Source organism: Lissotriton vulgaris, chromosome 11 (genome assembly GCF_964263255.1).
Source record: "Lissotriton vulgaris chromosome 11, aLisVul1.2, whole genome shotgun sequence".
Lineage (NCBI taxonomy): Eukaryota > Metazoa > Chordata > Amphibia > Caudata > Salamandridae > Lissotriton > Lissotriton vulgaris.
Window position 1 is genome coordinate 575,440,436 of NC_141699.1, and position 20,849 is coordinate 575,461,284.

The window sequence follows — 20,849 nt, forward strand, 5'->3', positions numbered from 1 at the left end:
CAGCTAACGTGGAATGTTGTAACCAATTCTGACACAGTTTCCCTACAGAGTAAGTGGTGACAGTATAATCAGTTTCAAAACGGGGATCTGGTCGCACTTGTGTGAACCCTTCAGCCAACCCTAGAAATCGACGTTGGCAAGAATCAGAACTCTTTTGCCATAATAGCCAACCTTTAGGATCCAAGCTGGACACATTAAAGGACGAATTGCATATAAGAGATTGTATCTCATGAATAGTCAATTCGGAAAAATTACCCCAACCTGAATATTCTTCTAATTCGGGGATAGTTGGTGTATTTAATTTTTTAGAAGTAGCCAATCCAAAGCATGTTGTTTGGAAAATAGATGATTTTAAAAACAACATGTGATTCGGGATGAGACATGCACGGTGCAAAGCCTCAGTGCCTTGTACCTGCCAATCCTTGGTACCCCAAACCGATTTAAGGTCAATTGTTCCTTTCCAAAACTCGTAGCCATCTACAGCCAACCTGTCTAGAAAGGACTTCGAATACAGTAATTTTGTATCGGTAAGTCTAACTTTGGACATGGACATTTGTGTCATTTTAAAATAAAATGACTCAGGATTCGATTCATTAAAGTCTGTGAAATAAGTGTATTTTTTCAGAAATGTATTGGAACTGCCTCCTAATGGAGCAGGGCAATGTTCCCATTGTGTATAATTTACAGCAACCCTCCTTGAATTTGTCTTATGCAAAAAATGATTACCATAGTGTTGAAAACAAAACAAATCACCATAATTAATAGAATCTGAATACAGATCCTCAGCATCGAAGGCAGCATAATACCTCAAATCAGAGAATAATGCTTCTACGGCCTGAATATCCCAATCATCAGAACGTATATTCTGTTTAATCACATCTCCCATGTTTACTCTAAGCACATTTGGAACATTAATCACTTCAGTGGGCCCATGTATCTGAAACCTAACCGCATCCCACACAATCCCATCAAGGACAGGCCAAGCAGTAATGTTAACTGTATTTAAGTTTCGTTTCAGTCTGTGCGCTGAATGTGAAGAGGAAAGAGGGGCCAATGTTCCATTAAGGTACCGAATTCCTGTTCTTTCTTTAACGTAGTGACCATCGATCAGGCGGAAAAAATAAAACACAAAACCAATTGACATAAAAAGATAAAATTAAAATAGGATCAACCAAATGTATGTCCAAGGGGGAATTAAAAAATGTTTTTTAAACAACGTGGCACATCTTGCAATAGTTGAGGGTTTCTTTGAAGGTTCCAAAACAGAGTCAAAAGAGAATCTGGACTGGTCGGCCAAACGAGTCTGTAAATCAGGCATCGATAAATCAGCAGGATAGGTGTAGTTTAGCTCATCAATGTTAGTAACAGGAATAGTATTTAATAAAGGACTGGATATGGCAGGCATCTCGAGGGACACCTCCTGTTCTGCACCAGATGTAATAGCCAGCACAGAGTGCCTCACCATGGAAGGACAGGATACAGCCGGTGTCATGCTATGAAGAATCGGCCACCCTGTGTGTCTTGACATTGTCAATAGAAATAAATCTGTTTTCCTTACGACCTGGAAGTGGTGGTAAAATGACTGTTCTTGTGCCCTTCACTCCAAGAACTCGAACCGGTGTCCGATATGAGGGACCAAACTCTTTCTTGTTATCGATCTTCTCTCGAACCAGTTCTCCAACTTGGGGTAGCCAGCCCACTACCGGGATCTGCAGCGCATCATCCGATGTGGAGGGCAAATGTTCCTTTGCAAGACTGTCTCTGGTCTTTTGTAGATTCTGTAAAACATTGCAATGTTCATCTACGTCAAAGGCCGTGGCCTGGGACTCGCAGTCTAGCCCGTCGAGGTCAGGGACATACATCTTGATACCAAAGAGCATTTCGTACGGGGTCCGCCCACCCAGAGACCTTCTAGGGAGATTATTAAGCGCACGCTGCACGCCCATGAGGTGGGCTAACCAGTTTCTGCCAGTGCCTATAACTCGAGCTGTCAAAGATTGCTTTAAGTCGCAGTTCATTCGTTCAACTACACTATTGCCCTCGGGCCTGTAGGGACTCGAAAACTTGACTTGGACCCCCATCGAAACCATAGCATCCTTATACGCCTTAGAGGCGAAAGCCGGACCCTGATCCGAATGGAAGGTACCACAGGCAAAAATTCCCACAAAGACTCGCAAATCCTTAATGACAGTACGTGAATCAGCGCTCCGATGTGGCCATACCCACACAAAGCGTGTGCATGAATCAACTGCTACTAAGATGTACTTGTATGCAGTATCAGAAGAAAATGGACCGCAGTGATCCAAATAAACGCATCCAAGCGGTTTATTCGAGATGTACAACTGTGTCTGAGGCGGACGCGCAGCAGTTGAAGGTTTAATCTGCTGGCAAATGTCACATTGAAGGACATAATCCCGCGTCTGTTTGTACAGTCCCCGCCACCAGAACCTCTGTTGCAGCTGAGTTACAGTGGCTGAGACGCCCGCATGCGCAGACGCCACACCTTCATGAGCCGCAGTAATGAAAGCAGCCCTGCGATCCGAGTTGGGAACTAGACGTTCGCCAATATCAGGGATTTTCACATAAGGAACCTTATCGGGACTTAAGTGGTATGTGTATTTAGAAGGGAACCCCGCAGGATATTTACTACCCTTCTCTGTTGCAGCAACAGCTGCCAAGATGTCATCATCTATTTTGCTTTTGGACCTCGTGACTGCTGCAACTAAGTATTTTGATACCGCTGACTTCGCTGCTTCATCAGCAAGCGAATTGCCAACAGCGTGGACCCCCACGCGCTGATTACCGAGAGTATGAATCACAAACACGAGTGGCAGCTTCTCTTTAAGTTCCGCCACTCGGACCCAGATCATTTTATGTTTTATTGTGCTACCTTTGGAGTCACAAAATTCATTGTGAATCCAAAAGAACAAGTTCTCATTGTAAGACTGGACACAGTAGTAAGAATCACTTACGATTAAAGTCGTCACACCAGGATCTGCGTACTCCAATGCAAGCATCAGAGCACGAAGCTCTGCTAACTGTGCGGTGCAGTCCCCAAGCGTCTGCGTGTGCACGACACTGGACTTGAACTCATCGTTCACCATGGCACCGACCACAATGGCGCAAGCGGAAACGTAGGCATGTTTAGAGCCATGCGCAACCTGCGCCGAACCATCAGTGTAAATGATGCAATGGAAATCCTCCAACGGCCGCATTGCTAATGGAGCAGGATGAACGAATTCATACTGTAAATACTCCTGCGACCGTAAAGTGGCGTCAAAAATAAACGTGGCATCCTGGAACGTCAAGGACGCAGCCCATTGAATCCACCGAGGGTGCAAAGCTTTGGAATTAGGTACACTGGCTTTCGTAACGGCCTCTAAGGCAGGACATGGGGTAACAACCAACATGCGTTTTCCTTGTGACAAGGCACGTTCTTTAAGAATTGCCATCTGCACAGCCGTTAAAACTTTCTCCACAGTGGAAAAACGCAGTTCAGCCGAAGTGTACAAGTGTGACTTGTAAGCAATAGGTACTGTATCTCCTCCATTAAAGGTCAGGTACGTGAAACCCACCGCCCCAGGGATAATTCTTATCACCAGGTTGGTCTGGTTATCACGAGTCTGTAAGTATTCAGAAGCGAGCAAATCAGCCTGCAAAGACTACAGAATGGCTGAATGCTGAGGCAGCCAGCATGATTTGGAAAAAGATGGTTGTATCAAAGCATACAAAGGCTTGATACGCTGGGCATATTCCGGAATGTAAGTCCTTCCGAAATTCAAGAAACCCAGTAGAGATTGTAATTTTTTCAGCGTTGTCAGAGAGCGCAACTGTGCGCACTTCTCCAGGAAATGGGGTGCTAAACCCTTCCCCTCGTTCTTAAGCTCGTAGCCTAGAAACAACACTGTGTACTCTGCAAGTGCGATTTTGCAAAGTTAAACTTGTAACCTATGTCAGCAAAGTTACAAATTATGCTATTTACTCGACACAGATGCTCCCAAAGATCGTCGTCTGTGAGATAAATATCATCCACATACGAACAAGCAACTGGGTCGATGCCCTCTAAAAGAGAGACAATGCGGGTGGAGAATACTCCAGGACTGTTCTTATAGCCCATTGGGAGACGCCAAAACATTTTTTGCACACCGCCGCATGTAAAACTGGTCCATTGGGAACTTAGACCGTCTAATCTATGGGCATAAAAACCATTGGAAATGTCAAGCGTGGTTTTGAACCGTTTACGCTCAAGACTATTCACTAACGCAGAGCCATGAGTATTCTGTACTGCGCAGTTACGGCAATGCGAGTTCAAATGCCTATAATCTAAAACCAAACGATATGAGCCGTCCGGCTTGTTTACAGTAAAAAGGGGGTTATTCATCGGTGACACACACGTTTCAATTACACCTTGATATTCCAATTGTTCAAGGATAGCTGCGACTGAAGCTTTGGCTTCACGCCGTATGGGATATTGAGGTTGAGGCTGCGGCTGAGACCGTAACGGAATCTCATGGCTTGGAGACAATTTATCCCAGCCACACTGATTGCGGTACACAGCCGGCGCAAGCGCCAGAGCCCACTCTTCTGCAAAATGCAGCGCTTCCACTCTCGATACAGTGTGCACGAAACTGGGTAGGATTACCTCCTCCCCTCGCGGAGCTGGGAGAACAAAAGGTGGGGGCCAGTCAGCCTCCGAAAGCAAAATGTCATACGTAGACGAGAGATTTTTCCAAAATACCCCTTTTACAGTTCGCTGCATGTCACCTTCAATTAACAGGACAATTTCAAAAAGACGTTCAGGGGGAGCAACATGCGTATCAGCAGTTTCAATTACAACATAAGTGTCAGTCGCTGTCACCTTCAACAGTGGACGGAGGGCCTCTCTCACTATGGTAATCTCTGCCACGCTGTCCAGCAAGGTCAGAACCCACGTCAGATTCCGAAGCCGCGTTCTCACTATCTGGGGCATATCGATGCGCTGTCAGGGCGGCGACTTTCTTCGTGGCCTTCCTGCTGATCTCCACCGTTTCGCGGGCGGGGCTGACCACGTCCTTGCTGGCCACCCCGTCCGTTGCCGCCCCCTCCACCACCGGTTGACGGAGCCGATGAGTCCTGAAAGGAACGAGGAGAGCGTTGGTCAGAAGCCTGAAACCTTTCAGGTGACTTAATCATCGCGCGATCGCGCAAATCATAAACCCGATCTGACTGCGCAGGCAACGGAGACGCAGGAGCAGAAACCTGTGTTTGTTGTTGTTGTTGCTTACCCTGAGCCTGCTTTTTTGGCCAATTCTGTTTCTTGGACTTTTGTTGACCACTAGTTTCCGAAGACTGACCCTGGGGCTGCTTTTTCTCTTTATCAGTAAAAGCTTTAAGTCCCTTCGCATTGCGGCCAACCATTTTATAAGCCGCCACAATTATCCTTGCCAACTGCCGGGGTTTCTCGGCCTCGGGAATTAACGCTAAAGCGTTAGCTACCTGAAAGTTCACTGCATCCCCCTTGACATTCGCAAGGATCAGATCGCAAACTACATCAAAGGTTCCACACAGGCGCATACCTAACTCAACCGCAGACTCCGGTCCGTGTTCATCTTGAACACGTTTAAGGACCGCACCCAGATTGGTCACGGACGGGGTGCCATAGCACCTCGAATAGACCGCTGCAAAAGTCTTACCCCAGGTCTCACAGGCTGCACCGAAACGCGTCGGGTGTTGCTTGACATTCTGTGTTGAAATAAAACTTCACGCAAAAAGGATCTGGGCTCGAGTTAACTTCTTTGAAGGCAAAGTTGTTGTGTGGAAATATTACAAGGGTCGCCTCCTCACTCGAGCCCGCCGCCGTTTGTGGCCGGGAGACTGGCGGACTTTTGCTGATCATATTTATATATATATACATACATATATATATATATATATATATATATATATATATATATATATATATATATATATATATATATATATATATATATATATATATATATATATATATTTTTTTTTTTTTTGAACAAAGGGGGGCGGCACAACTGGATACTTAAGTTCAGATTTTATTCACACCAACACTCCACCAACGCGTTTCAGCCTCACGGCTTTTCTCACGGTCAGTGAGTCCTTCCTTACTTTTAGCTTAAATACTGCCCCATGTTAGCCATTAAGTGGCATTATGGGATATGTAGTTTTATAAGCAATATGTTGCACACATTTAAAAAATAGTAGACATTAAACAAAGGACTAGTGTGCTGAAATTATCAGAGTGTAGTACTCTAAGCATCATAAATTAACTTAGGGCTTTGTATTTTACAGTCCATAATATTTAAGGATTTTTAGGGTATAGTACCCTGGTTTACAGTTCATTAATAGTTCAACTGGGCATCTCCTCACTCCAGATGTATATGGAGGTCCTCTCCAAAGTTCATGCCTCTGGGATGTTTTGTGCGGAATTGAATTATTAGACGGGATTCCATTTGTCTTAAGAGACGCACTGTGTCTCCTCCTCTTTCAAGTTTTGTCAGCATCCTTAATCCATAGAAAGTCATGGCACGCCAATCCCCATTTTGACACGATTTCAAATGTTTGGCTGTGGCATACAGTAGATTGGAATTTTTCACAGCCCGGATATGCTCCAAGATTCTCTTCTTTAGCATGCATGTTGTTGAGCCTATGTATTTCATGCCGCATTTGCATTCGATTACATACACCACATTTTTAGATGTACATGTAATGTATTGCTTGATTGGCACCTCTTTTCCGTTGGGTTCATTCACACTCTTCATTTTTTTGCCTATCTTGCAGGCCTTGCACGAGGTACATGGTTTGAAGCCCACATTTTGCTCCATCCACCACTTTTGTTTTTCTTGCATTTGAAAGTGGCTTTTTACCAGCAAGTTTTGCAATGAAGTGTTCTTTTTGTATGTGATAGACGGGTGTTTTCCAACTAATGTCCCGATGTCTGGATCGCTGGTTATTAGGTGCCAGTATTTTTTCAATTTTTTAGCAATCAGCCCGCTTTCCTTATTGTAGGTGGTTATGAATCTCGGAGGATCCTTGTCCTGTGGAGTTTTTTCTTTTTCAATGAGAGTTTCAGCTCTGCTGACTTTATCGACTTTCTTTTTACAGTTGGTCAATACATAGTCTTTGTACCCTCTGGATTGGAATCTGAGTTTACTTTGATAGATTTTATTTTCAGCGTCTTCCATTTTCGAGCAATTTCTCTTCAGTCGAATGTATTCGCCATACGGAATGCTTTTTAGCAGGGATTTAGGGTGAAAACTGGTCCCATGAAGGACACTGTTGGTCGCTGTCTTTTTTCGAAATAGCGTGGTTTCCAGTTTTCCTTCAGAAACATAGACTTTAGTGTCCAAGAAGTCTATTTCTTTTCTGTTGGTCGCACATGTGAACTGAAGCCCCATCTCATTTTGATTTAATTTAGTGAAGAACTCTTGAAACTGTGTGTTGGACCCATTCCAAATCAGGAAAAGGTCATCGATATATCTGACCCATAATATGATTCGGTCAAGCTCTTCTTGTTCAAAATTACTCCATATCAGCATTTTCTCCCAATAGCCCATGGTGATATTGGCGTAATTGGGAGAGAAAGAAATTCCCATGGCCGTGCCACATTCTTGTTTATACAGCTCGCTGTTAAATAGAAACACGTTGTTCGTCAGGCATAGCTCTATCATCTTGAGGAGCATGTTTGTATGTTGCAATTCCTTGATGTTGCGTTGGTTTAAGAAATACTTGCAAGCTTTTAAGCCTATGTCATGCCTGATTGAAGTATACAGTGACACAGCATCTATTGTCACCAGTAGATAGTTAGGATTCCATGGTATATCCATTAGGGTTCTAAGAAAGTCTCCGGTGTCCTTGAGGTATGATGGCATACTTTGTGCAATCGGAGCGAGAAAGCTATCCACATACCTTGAAACTTTTTCATATAGTGAATCACATGAGGACACTATGGGTCTGCCAGGTGGATGAATTAGTGTCTTATGAATTTTGGGTAAGAAGTACACGCATGGAGTGATGGGATGCTCCATGGTCATGTATTTGCACTCTTCCTCATTAATCAATCCTTTTGCCTGCCACAGTGTGAGTAGTTCCTTCAAATCCGACATCATTTTGCCTATAGGATTTGTTTTCAACTTGCTGTAATGTTGTTGGACATTAAGTTGGCGTTCTGCTTCCATTATGTAATCCTTGGTCTCCTGGATCACGATATTTCCCCCTTTGTCGGCGGGTTTAATAGTTATACCAGGATTGTCCATCAAGTTTTGAAGTGCCTTTCTTTCTGTGATGGATAGGTTTTGTCTTTTGTTATCTTTAACTTTGATTAGATTGTCAAGCTCTTCCATCAGGGCATCCGAAAACAAGTCGATTTTGTTGCCAGGCGACAGGACTGGACAGTATCGGGATTTGTTTTTTAATCCTGTGTTTTTACTCAAGTTGGTTTGTATATTCATTTGCTCCAACATTTGAGTATCCGATATCACATTTCCTTCAGGATTGAACATTGCCTCAAATGTGTCTCTTAAATCGGAGATTTGTTCAATGGTAGTGGTAACGTTGTCCTCCGTTGCTTCTTCCATGTTGTTATTCATGCTTTCTGGTGTTATTCGATTTGCATGAATTTTGGCCAATTTTAGTTTCCTTACAAACTTATACAGGTCAATTTTTGTTTGTGGGTAGTCAAAATGAGCTTCTGGGCAGAAGGATAAGCCTTTATTTAAAACATTCTGTTCTTCTTGTGTGAGTTGGTGTTGAGAGAGGTTGACTATAAGATTGGTTACTTCCTGTTGCGCAGGGGGTACTGCCTTCTTTCGTTGCTTGGACCGGCGGGTTTTTCTGGTGCTGGTGAGGGATTTGGTTGGTTTTGGGCACCTCTGCCTCTTCCCCTTCCTCGATTGCGAAAGTGCGTTCTTGCTCTTCCTCCCCCTCTGGTGATGTCTTTTTCCAAGTTCACCATTTTCACCTCCTCTAAAATATTGAAGTTTTTTGCCATTTCACCTGTAGCTTCAATAAGGCTTGCATCCGATTCACTGCCACTTGAGGCCTGTATGTTGGACGGGAAGTTCTTTTTGAGATTGTCATAGCGCCGTGCAAAAGTTAAAATGCGGCCATGTACATAATCAAGTTCATCTCTTTTAAATTTCCGTTCTTTACGTTCTTGTATGTCAGTTTCGTATGCCTCTAGTCTATTTTCCATTTCTGATCTCATCTAAACAGACTGGAGAAAACTGTCAAGAATACATACACATTGTAACGCTCTTTTAGTGAAAGTGTGCTGTATACTGGAAACGAAGCGCTCCGGGAATAATGGAGGCGCGTGTAGCCAAACGCGCTACAAAAGCATCAGCTATATTCAAATCAGGGGCTGCAGCGGCTGATGTGACCCGCAAAACGAAACCACCAGAAACTGACAATGTCACACTTAAACAGCATATGAACGCGCTAGAGCGCCTGTATAAAAAAGAAGTAAATAAGAGCTGGGAAATAATCGCTCTAGAGAATTACGTGGAGGTCAAAAGAATACCACGTGGATTGAGGATATTCACAATGCCCACTCACCCCGATACGAAGGAGGAATTGATTTTGGAATGGGTAGACAATAACACACAGTGTTCCCTGAATATGATGCGCATACTCATTAAACATGCTAAATTGGACATTGATGAAATTACAATCAAAATCAAAGAAATTGAAGACTTGGTTTCTAAAGAAACTAAACAGGATGAAGTTAATAAGATGAGATCAGAAATGGAAAATAGACTAGAGGCATACGAAACTGACATACAAGAACGTAAAGAACGGAAATTTAAAAGAGATGAACTTGATTATGTACATGGCCGCATTTTAACTTTTGCACGGCGCTATGACAATCTCAAAAAGAACTTCCCGTCCAACATACAGGCCTCAAGTGGCAGTGAATCGGATGCAAGCCTTATTGAAGCTACAGGTGAAATGGCAAAAAACTTCAATATTTTAGAGGAGGTGAAAATGGTGAACTTGGAAAAAGACATCACCAGAGGGGGAGGAAGAGCAAGAACGCACTTTCGCAATCGAGGAAGGGGAAGAGGCAGAGGTGCCCAAAACCAACCAAATCCCTCACCAGCACCAGAAAAACCCGCCGGTCCAAGCAACGAAAGAAGGCAGTACCCCCTGCGCAACAGGAAGTAACCAATCTTATAGTCAACCTCTCTCAACACCAACTCACACAAGAAGAACAGAATGTTTTAAATAAAGGCTTATCCTTCTGCCCAGAAGCTCATTTTGACTACCCACAAACAAAAATTGACCTGTATAAGTTTGTAAGGAAACTAAAATTGGCCAAAATTCATGCAAATCGAATAACACCAGAAAGCATGAATAACAACATGGAAGAAGCAACGGAGGACAACGTTACCACTACCATTGAACAAATCTCCGATTTAAGAGACACATTTGAGGCAATGTTCAATCCTGAAGGAAATGTGATATCGGATACTCAAATGTTGGAGCAAATGAATATACAAACCAACTTGAGTAAAAACACAGGATTAAAAAACAAATCCCGATACTGTCCAGTCCTGTCGCCTGGCAACAAAATCGACTTGTTTTCGGATGCCCTGATGGAAGAGCTTGACAATCTAATCAAAGTTAAAGATAACAAAAGACAAAACCTATCCATCACAGAAAGAAAGGCACTTCAAAACTTGATGGACAATCCTGGTATAACTATTAAACCCGCCGACAAAGGGGGAAATATCGTGATCCAGGAGACCAAGGATTACATAATGGAAGCAGAACGCCAACTTAATGTCCAACAACATTACAGCAAGTTGAAAACAAATCCTATAGGCAAAATGATGTCGGATTTGAAGGAACTACTCACACTGTGGCAGGCAAAAGGATTGATTAATGAGGAAGAGTGCAAATACATGACCATGGAGCATCCCATCACTCCATGCGTGTACTTCTTACCCAAAATTCATAAGACACTAATTCATCCACCTGGCAGACCCATAGTGTCCTCATGTGATTCACTATATGAAAAAGTTTCAAGGTATGTGGATAGCTTTCTCGCTCCGATTGCACAAAGTATGCCATCATACCTCAAGGACACCGGAGACTTTCTTAGAACCCTAATGGATATACCATGGAATCCTAACTATCTACTGGTGACAATAGATGCTGTGTCACTGTATACTTCAATCAGGCATGACATAGGCTTAAAAGCTTGCAAGTATTTCTTAAACCAACGCAACATCAAGGAATTGCAACATACAAACATGCTCCTCAAGATGATAGAGCTATGCCTGACGAACAACGTGTTTCTATTTAACAGCGAGCTGTATAAACAAGAATGTGGCACGGCCATGGGAATTTCTTTCTCTCCCAATTACGCCAATATCACCATGGGCTATTGGGAGAAAATGCTGATATGGAGTAATTTTGAACAAGAAGAGCTTGACCGAATCATATTATGGGTCAGATATATCGATGACCTTTTCCTGATTTGGAATGGGTCCAACACACAGTTTCAAGAGTTCTTCACTAAATTAAATCAAAATGAGATGGGGCTTCAGTTCACATGTGCGACCAACAGAAAAGAAATAGACTTCTTGGACACTAAAATCTATGTTTCTGAAGGAAAACTGGAAACCACGCTATTTCGAAAAAAGACAGCGACCAACAGTGTCCTTCATGGGACCAGTTTTCACCCTAAATCCCTGCTAAAAAGCATTCCGTATGGCGAATACATTCGACTGAAGAGAAATTGCTCGAAAATGGAAGACGCTGAAAATAAAATCTATCAAAGTAAACTCAGATTCCAATCCAGAGGGTACAAAGACTATGTATTGACCAACTGTAAAAAGAAAGTCGATAAAGTCAGCAGAGCTGAAACTCTCATTGAAAAAGAAAAAACTCCACAGGACAAGGATCCTCCGAGATTCATAACCACCTACAATAAGGAAAGCGGGCTGATTGCTAAAAAATTGAAAAAATACTGGCACCTAATAACCAGCGATCCAGACATCGGGACATTAGTTGGAAAACACCCGTCTATCACATACAAAAAGAACACTTCATTGCAAAACTTGCTGGTAAAAAGCCACTTTCAAATGCAAGAAAAACAAAAGTGGTGGATGGAGCAAAATGTGGGCTTCAAACCATGTACCTCGTGCAAGGCCTGCAAGATAGGCAAAAAAATGAAGAGTGTGAATGAACCCAACGGAAAAGAGGTGCCAATCAAGCAATACATTACATGTACATCTAAAAATGTGGTGTATGTAATCGAATGCAAATGCGGCATGAAATACATAGGCTCAACAACATGCATGCTAAAGAAGAGAATCTTGGAGCATATCCGGGCTGTGAAAAATTCCAATCTACTGTATGCCACAGCCAAACATTTGAAATCGTGTCAAAATGGGGATTGGCGTGCCATGACTTTCTATGGATTAAGGATGCTGACAAAACTTGAAAGAGGAGGAGACACAGTGCGTCTCTTAAGACAAATGGAATCCCGTCTAATAATTCAATTCCGCACAAAACATCCCAGAGGCATGAACTTTGGAGAGGACCTCCATATACATCTGGAGTGAGGAGATGCCCAGTTGAACTATTAATGAACTGTAAACCAGGGTACTATACCCTAAAAATCCTTAAATATTATGGACTGTAAAATACAAAGCCCTAAGTTAATTTATGATGCTTAGAGTACTACACTCTGATAATTTCAGCACACTAGTCCTTTGTTTAATGTCTACTATTTTTTAAATGTGTGCAACATATTGCTTATAAAACTACATATCCCATAATGCCACTTAATGGCTAACATGGGGCAGTATTTAAGCTAAAAGTAAGGAAGGACTCACTGACCGTGAGAAAAGCCGTGAGGCTGAAACGCGTTGGTGGAGTGTTGGTGTGAATAAAATCTGAACTTAAGTATCCAGTTGTGCCGCCCCCCTTTGTTCAAAATTAATTTCGGGGCTTGGATCCAGCTCTTGGGTAGTGCACACGCTGTCGAGCGCTCTCTGGCGTTGAAGGATCACTTTGGAGTAATATATATATATATATATATATATATATATATATATATATATATATATATATATATATATATATATATATATATATATATATATATATATATATATATTCACTGAAAAAACCATAGGTTTCACACCAGTTATAGTTAGCTGGAAATTTTACTGACATAAAACCATTGAAATTCCCACGTTATAGTTAGTTGGACTCACTATAACTTGCTCGCCTGCAATGCACTGCAGATGACGTCACATATTACATCACTCGTGACATGGTCAGTGACATCAATGATGACATCACTGATGACACCATCCAGTGAATGTGTGTCTTTCTGAATAATAAATATGTTTTATATATGTATATGTAAAAGTCGATGAAAGAATAAATGTGTAAATAAGTGTCTTAATGGATGTTTAAAAAAAAAAAAATTGATTGGTTAACTGGCTTATTAAGTGCATCTTAGTGAATACATATATTAGCGAGTATTGTTTAAATATTTAAATGTTTGTATCAGTGTTTCACTTTGTGTATAAGTGGCTGCATGGGTTGGTGAGTAGCTACATGTGTGTGTATATGGGTTATTAGATTTTTTTTAGTATCAGTATGAGTGTCTGCATGGTTTGGTGGGGGAGTTACTTAACACATAGATGCATCAATGACTGACTCACTGTTTGTATGTGTTTTGAAGACAGCATATGTGCAGGACTGTATGGGTTTATGAGTGTGTATATGTGTGTGTTAGTGAGTGAATGACTGTCTCACTAGTGTCTTTCTTTATCAATAACGACATACGTTTTAATCTAGTATATGTGAGTATTGATATATATAAGTGAGTATATGTGAGAATGAGTGATTGAAAGAGTCTTTGGACATGAAGCTGTCCCTGGTCACGGTAACAAAAGTTTTGTTACCGTGACCAGGGACAGCTTCATGTCCGAAACGCGTAGGTGGGGAACCTACTGAAAATAAACCACAAGTTCAACTATCGAAGTAGTGTGCGGCGTTTTCTCTTTTGAAGAGTGTTTGCTTTAAACATTAAATTTAAGGGACAGATTTACAAGCCCCTTGCGCCACCTTTGCGTCACTTTTAACATAGGAAAAGTGACGCAAAGGTGGCGCAAGGGGCTTGTAAATCTGCCCCTAAGTCTCTACATTGGAACCTACATGTAGGTACTTAAATCAAAAAAAAAAAAACAACAATTTAAGGGGCAGATTTACAAGCCCCTTGCGCCACCTTTGCGTCACGTTTAACATGGGAAAAGTGACGCAAAAGTGGCGCAAGGGGATTGTAAATCTGCCCCTAAGTCTCTACATTGATACCTACATGTAGGTTCTTAAATGAAAAAAAAAAAAAAAATTACTTTTTTTTCAAAAACAGCTTCATTTTTTAAAAACTGTCATTCTTTTTTTCCCCATGGTGCGCTCCCCGGTAACCTCCCCGGTGCGCGTACCGGGCGCCCCCCCCCCCCCCCCCCCCCCCCCCGCGAAAATCGGAAAAAAAATTTTTTTTTTGCCCCGCGGAGCCCTTTTTTAGCCCCCATATCAAACCTAGGGGTCTACCCTGCCCCCTTATGGTCATTTTCCCCTTTGTTTTTGCCACCTCTTGTGTCTCGATCTTACCGAGACACAAGATGGCGGCCGCTCCGGACTGTTTCGAATGTTTACAGACACCCGAGAGCCAATCAGCTTTCCGCGCGCAAGTCGCGTAGCGCTCCCGGTGCTCTCCCCGGTGCGCGTACTGGGGCGCGGCCATAGATATATATATTTTTTTTAACCTAAATTACTCAAAATCCACTGGAGCACATATCTTGAGACATAGCAAAGGCACATCGGGCTACCATTCCCTACAATGTTGCCAAGTTTGGTGGAAATCCATTCAGCCGTTCGGGCTAAAAGTGAGGTCGACCGCCCTATGGAAATTAACATGGTGAAAACACGTTTTGGGACCCCCCCTTTTATCTCAGCGCCCGCTTGATGAATCCCCGCCAAACTTTCAGGGAAGGACCGGAGCGCCGCTAGACAAATTTGAGGGAATTTCCAGGCAGATTCCTCAACCGGCGCCAAAGTTATTCAAAATAGAATGTTGAGATTTTGCATTGAAAATAATCCTAACTATAACTACCTACTGGCGACCGCCAGTAGGTAATATATATATATATATATAAATATATATATATATATATATATATATATTCCTTTGGTTTTTTTAGTTGGGAGGGGGTGAAAACATGGGCTTAAGTGCTTAAGTGGTAGTGTGCGTAAGAAACCACTGAAACACCTTGCAATGCATTAATATGGGTCATTGAAACACCGCAACATCAAGAAAGGGTAAACCAGAGGGACCAATCAGGAAGTAGTTTGTTGTCAGACACAGATGTGTGAACCAGAAAAAACAAGTAGAAGGACGAGCATGGGTCAGAGACGTCAGGTAAAGATGTGTGGCCCAGAGTAGAGCTGTAAGGTATATCACCTGCTGATAGTGGTTGAAGGGGAAGTTGTCACCTACAAGAAGGTTAGGATGCAGTGGCAGTAAGAATGGCTGGTAAGAGGGTGCGCATGATGGTGGCAAAAGGTAACGAGCGTAGAATAACAAAAGTACTCCGAGAGATTGTTAGGTTAAGGAACAGGGAACCTGAGATTTAGGGACGCCGAGATGAGAATCAGGGGAAAGAAACTGCAGAATTAAACCTGGGAGCTATGGATAGGAGTTGGTATAATGATCAAATATTAAAAAATAAGTATATAGGAATAAGGAAAATCCCGAAATAATACTCTATTCACAATAAGTATACGGAAAATAATGGAAAGCATAAGAAGGTAAAAATAAGTATATAAAAAAGAACAAGGAAGAAGTCTAGTGAGAGAACACGAGAAAGGCTTTTTTTCTGTTGCCAGAAGCAGCAACACAAGAGAACATGTGCTGCTGCAGGGACTGCTTTATATCGTTGGTGACATCAGTTATTTTGTCTCTTTCATCTTATTTCTGCTGTCAGGGGTAGCATTAAAGTGATATTGCATATTAAACTCGCCTCATTGTCGTTATTAAAATCTCAGATTTTCTCTTTCCTGAAGCTATGAAAATTCCGACCACAGCACAAAATCTCAAAAGACATGTAATGCACTGGTTCCGATAGAAGGTTAACTTCCCATCCTTCCACGCCATGTACATTTTATAGCTTCACATATTACATCACATAATCAATATCACTTCACATTCTCTCTTTAAACGTTCATAGAATCACACTGATACATGGATAATACGTAATGGAAAGGCATACAAAACAATACCCACATCATACAGCATAATATGATGAGTAGGGAATAATGTGGGAAGAGAAACTGTCAGCCTTGCAAGCAACCTACACATCATGTCGTCAATATGACACTGCTTTAAGTAAATAACAATGTGTACCAGGAACAAAACAAAAATTGCTCAATTACATGCTTTTATCACTCCACTAAATTAAAGACGGAATCTCAAAAACTGAGTGACGCAATCTTTCATTCCTCAGTCTAACAGTGTAAGCTCGCAACCTTTAACACGATGGAAACAGTAGGAATGAAGGTTAACCTACAATCAGAACTGATGTATATCCTGTCTGTGTTGAAGGTACTATTCAACTATTCATCTTGCATCAAATTTAAATAAACCCTGTTGTTTAGATAACATTTTCCTGTGATCCTACATATATCTGTTACTGAGGCAGTGATATCGCCTTCTGTAGTTATGGTTAGACAAGAGTATCCGCTGAAAAGGCTTTTTATTTTTTTAATACTTTGGTACCTTTGACAAAACTGCACAGGGCATCCAAGTGGGGTTCCTCTAATCAAGTTTATTGTGAATCTGTCATATGGAGGACAAAAACAGGAGAGGGGTGGTACCCGAAGTGACATTTCATGTTTTGACTCTCAGGTGATTGATTGCTCCTCGAGACAGAAAAACAGCTAACCAAATTATACAAAAATTGCTATATGAGTGGAACTTTACTCAAGGAAGTACATTTACTTGTTTTGGTTTAAATCTGTTCAGTAGATTTAGAGATATTAGTATTTAAAAAGTGTTCTGAACTGAGCATGAAGAAGTTATCTTTTAGAGAAATTCAGACAGATGGAACTTTTAGTTTGTCTGTAACTTAAGGATTTCTTAATGAATTTTCATGAAATTTGGCAGAGGCTTAGCAAGTTCAGTGTAGTCTTGGTGCTTTTACATGTATTCACATTTGTCATGGAGAGGCATATTTGAAAGGGTTGGGGTCAAAAGTGTTCCTTTGCTAAAACCTGTAGCATTATTTGCGAAGTCCACATGACATTTGGCAGACATTAGCATGTTAAGCCTTTTGAGGGTATGGCAAGTTTTGTTCAGCTCCATCATGGGAGACAAAGTGAAACAAACATTTGCAGTGCAATCGGTCTCGCCTTTGGGACCTTATCAGTAGTTAGCTATGCAGCACATTAGCCTGGGAGCTGAAACATCTACTGTTCTTTAACATGGAGGGAAAGTAAGCACCAAACTGCGTGACACGCCAGGTATGGGAACACATGGAGAGTAAGATTGCCTTTCAGCAGGAAATAGTATAGTCCAAAGATCTGTTTTTAATATAAAATCAGGGCCTTCGGTGGTCATACCACTGAAAATACAAGATTTGAAAAAAATATTATTGTCCACAGGTGTTTGTGGAAGACAATTTCTATGGACTGGAATCTAGAGAATGCTAAAGTGATTCTGGTATTTTACTGACCTCTGCTGATCGTTTTCTATCAAGAAAGTTATATGGAGGTAGTTGTCAGAAAAAAAAGAAAGTCCCTCAGCAGAAAGCAATTCGGGGATTTTACTGACCTCTGCTGATTGTTTTCTATCAAGACAGTTAAATAGAGGCAGTTGAACAGAAAAAAAGTCCCTAAGCGGAAGCAGACAAGTCCTAGGACCGATCTCCAGAGCCCACAAAGTACATACACATATAAGTATATAATAAGTATATACTAAAGTATATACAAAAGATCTTGAATGCTTGGCCTAAAAAGCGGATGAAAGAGATTTCATGTGCTAATACCTTGTGAGCACTTTAAATTCATTTCTATGCAATTTGGCAGGCCAAAATCAGTCTAAGGTTGCTTGTGTGACCTTCTGGAGGATACCTCACCTGGCTGTTCAAGATGGGCTGTTCCTGTGAGGATGAGTCAATATTGATTTGCATAAGGTGGGCCTTTGTCACAGTGGGCGAAAAGCAATAGGGTAGAATGTTATCCCAATCAACTGCCAGTAATTAGACTATTTATAAGCATTCTTCATATCACCTTTTATGTTATATAATTAGTATGTTAAGACCAGGGATGGGTGGAACTCATGGAGTTTTACTCCATGGAATTCCGTGAAGTTACCTAAAAGCTCTGCGAGACTCTGTGGTGTTCTGCGAGTTTTCTGATTCCGTTCTGGCATGCAGATTTTTAGCACCAGGAGCTTGTCCCACGCTGTAAAGTCAGCTTGAATGGCACCACATGGTGCGCCAGAGAGTGCTGCTTATTTCTTCTGCATGAGCTGCAGTTTTTGCAACGTGAGTGGCAATTTTCTCAATACGAGTGGTAGCAAACTGCTGCGACTGCCTGCATTGAAAAATCTCGATTGGAGGCAGTCTAGAGCTCATTTCTTCTTGCTCATGCTCACCAGCTTACCATGGCGGATGGCGAAGTAGGCAAAACTCCACCAGCAGAGCAGAGTTTACCCCAACCCTAGTTAAAGTCCAGTGGAGGAATCGGAGACAGGAGGGATAAAGTTAAATGTGGTCAAAAATAATTTATTTGCTAATACATTTGGCATGGTCCTACACATCTGCACAACATTTAGCAAACCCTTATTATGTGCAGCTTACTTGGGACATCGGAGTTCCATGCAAACCCATTAAGGGAGGGGTAGTCATAAATCAACATTTCCCATTTTAACCCCACTTCGCTACAGAAAGACCCCCTGAACAGAATGATAGAAAACTTGGTGTGAAACAAAAACATAACTCTGAGCAGTGCTTTTGCTTTTTTTGGTGTAAAAGTGATCAGTAAAAAAAGTAGCATTACAATAATGTGTTAGGGCGCTTGAACGGGTTGACAGGTACAAATATCCGGACTGGTTGTCAGTGGACAATCCTCACATTCAATGTGTGCAGACCCTGTGGACCTAGATTTAAAAATAAATGCTCCAATTGGACAAGAAAACCTGTAGCTCCTGTTGTCTATTTCAAGTCCACAGAGTGAAAGTTTGGTCTGCAAACCAATTAAAGCAGTGTCCACAAAACCTTAAGAACCATAAAGAAAATACCAGTCAGGCTACAGCCCAAGCCCTATGGCCAAAATATGCTAGGAATATTTGAATATCGTGCGTTGCAGGGTTGGCACTCTGCACCAGGTAAACAGATTATTAGCAAATTATCCGTTTCTGACACGAATGGAACTGTCCCTTTCATTGAATAATTTGCATGTAAATCCATATACTAAGGGTTATGTGAACTTGCTTATGGTCTGTCAAATTTCATTAAAGTCTATGATGTGCCACTAAAGACATTAGCAAATAAAATAATTGTTGACATCTCCTTTAATTTTGCTCCCTTTTAGAAGGTCTGCCTTGCAACTGACTGTGATTCCTGCAATGGGAACTGGGCTCACATTGCTAACATATTGCTAACGCCTGACAAATATCATGCTGATTCATTAACCAGTGCCAAAGTTATTAGGAAATGGCAATTCATTTACTAGTGCCATCCTATTTATCTGCTCCTTGTTGAAGATTTTTTACGAATCTCAATACATCGAGAGAAAGCTAAACATGAAAATAAATGTTCTCTCAAATTTTGTGCAGATTTGTGGTAAGGCATAAAAAAGATTTCGATTTGTTTACCCTTCCCTACTTTAAATTTGCTCCCCTTGTTTGATTTGTATAAGATTTGACCTCCATGCAGAAAACTAAATATGCTAAAGGTATGCCAAATGTATGCACAATTGAGTTGAGAGTTTGGTGAAGTGAAATCTTGGGTCTAGTATTGGATAAAAAAAAATCAAATATGGTTAGCTTTGTTATAAACCCTCAAAGTATGTTAAAAAAACACTCAGAAATTCACTTAAAATCTAATTAAAGTGTTGTTATGGACCTACTAAATTTGGGAAAAAAACACAAAGGTTAAAGTGAGTTATGGTGAGCTTTGATTATAAGCCTCCGAAATTCACTGAAAAAAACTAAAGGTGAAGTGCACTTATAGTTACAAAACATGACGTAATAAACACTGAAATTCACCTGTTAATGTTCTATAAATGAACCATACTTTAGAACTGTTTATTTAGGACTTCACACATTGCATCCTTTATTACATGTTAAATAACCTCAATCATGGCATCACTGTTGACATCCCAAATTACATCATTGATGGCATCATTAATAGTAGCATACAAGACACTGCTGTTTACATTTGGTATGATTTTTCTAATGATATGGATGTTGAGATTAGTTGTTGATATTATATGTAATATGAGTAAAACCTATTCATGTGAGCGCATTGTTTTGCAGCTACAGTTTTTTTGACAATATATTTTAAAGGTAATGAATACATTTTCTTTGCTTAGGTATCTTATTTTGCAATATAATTGTGGATTGCATCTTCTGTATGAATCATTGAACGCTTTTATAATAGTTTATGTAGGTGTATGTTCTCCATTTTCCATTTTGTGATTATATACCAATGTAGGGGTGTGGGATTTTGAGGCTACTATGGTGCTTGCTTACGTAAATGTTAATGTATTCTACATTGTGTATTACACTATATGTGTGCAGTTTCCTTGGCTAT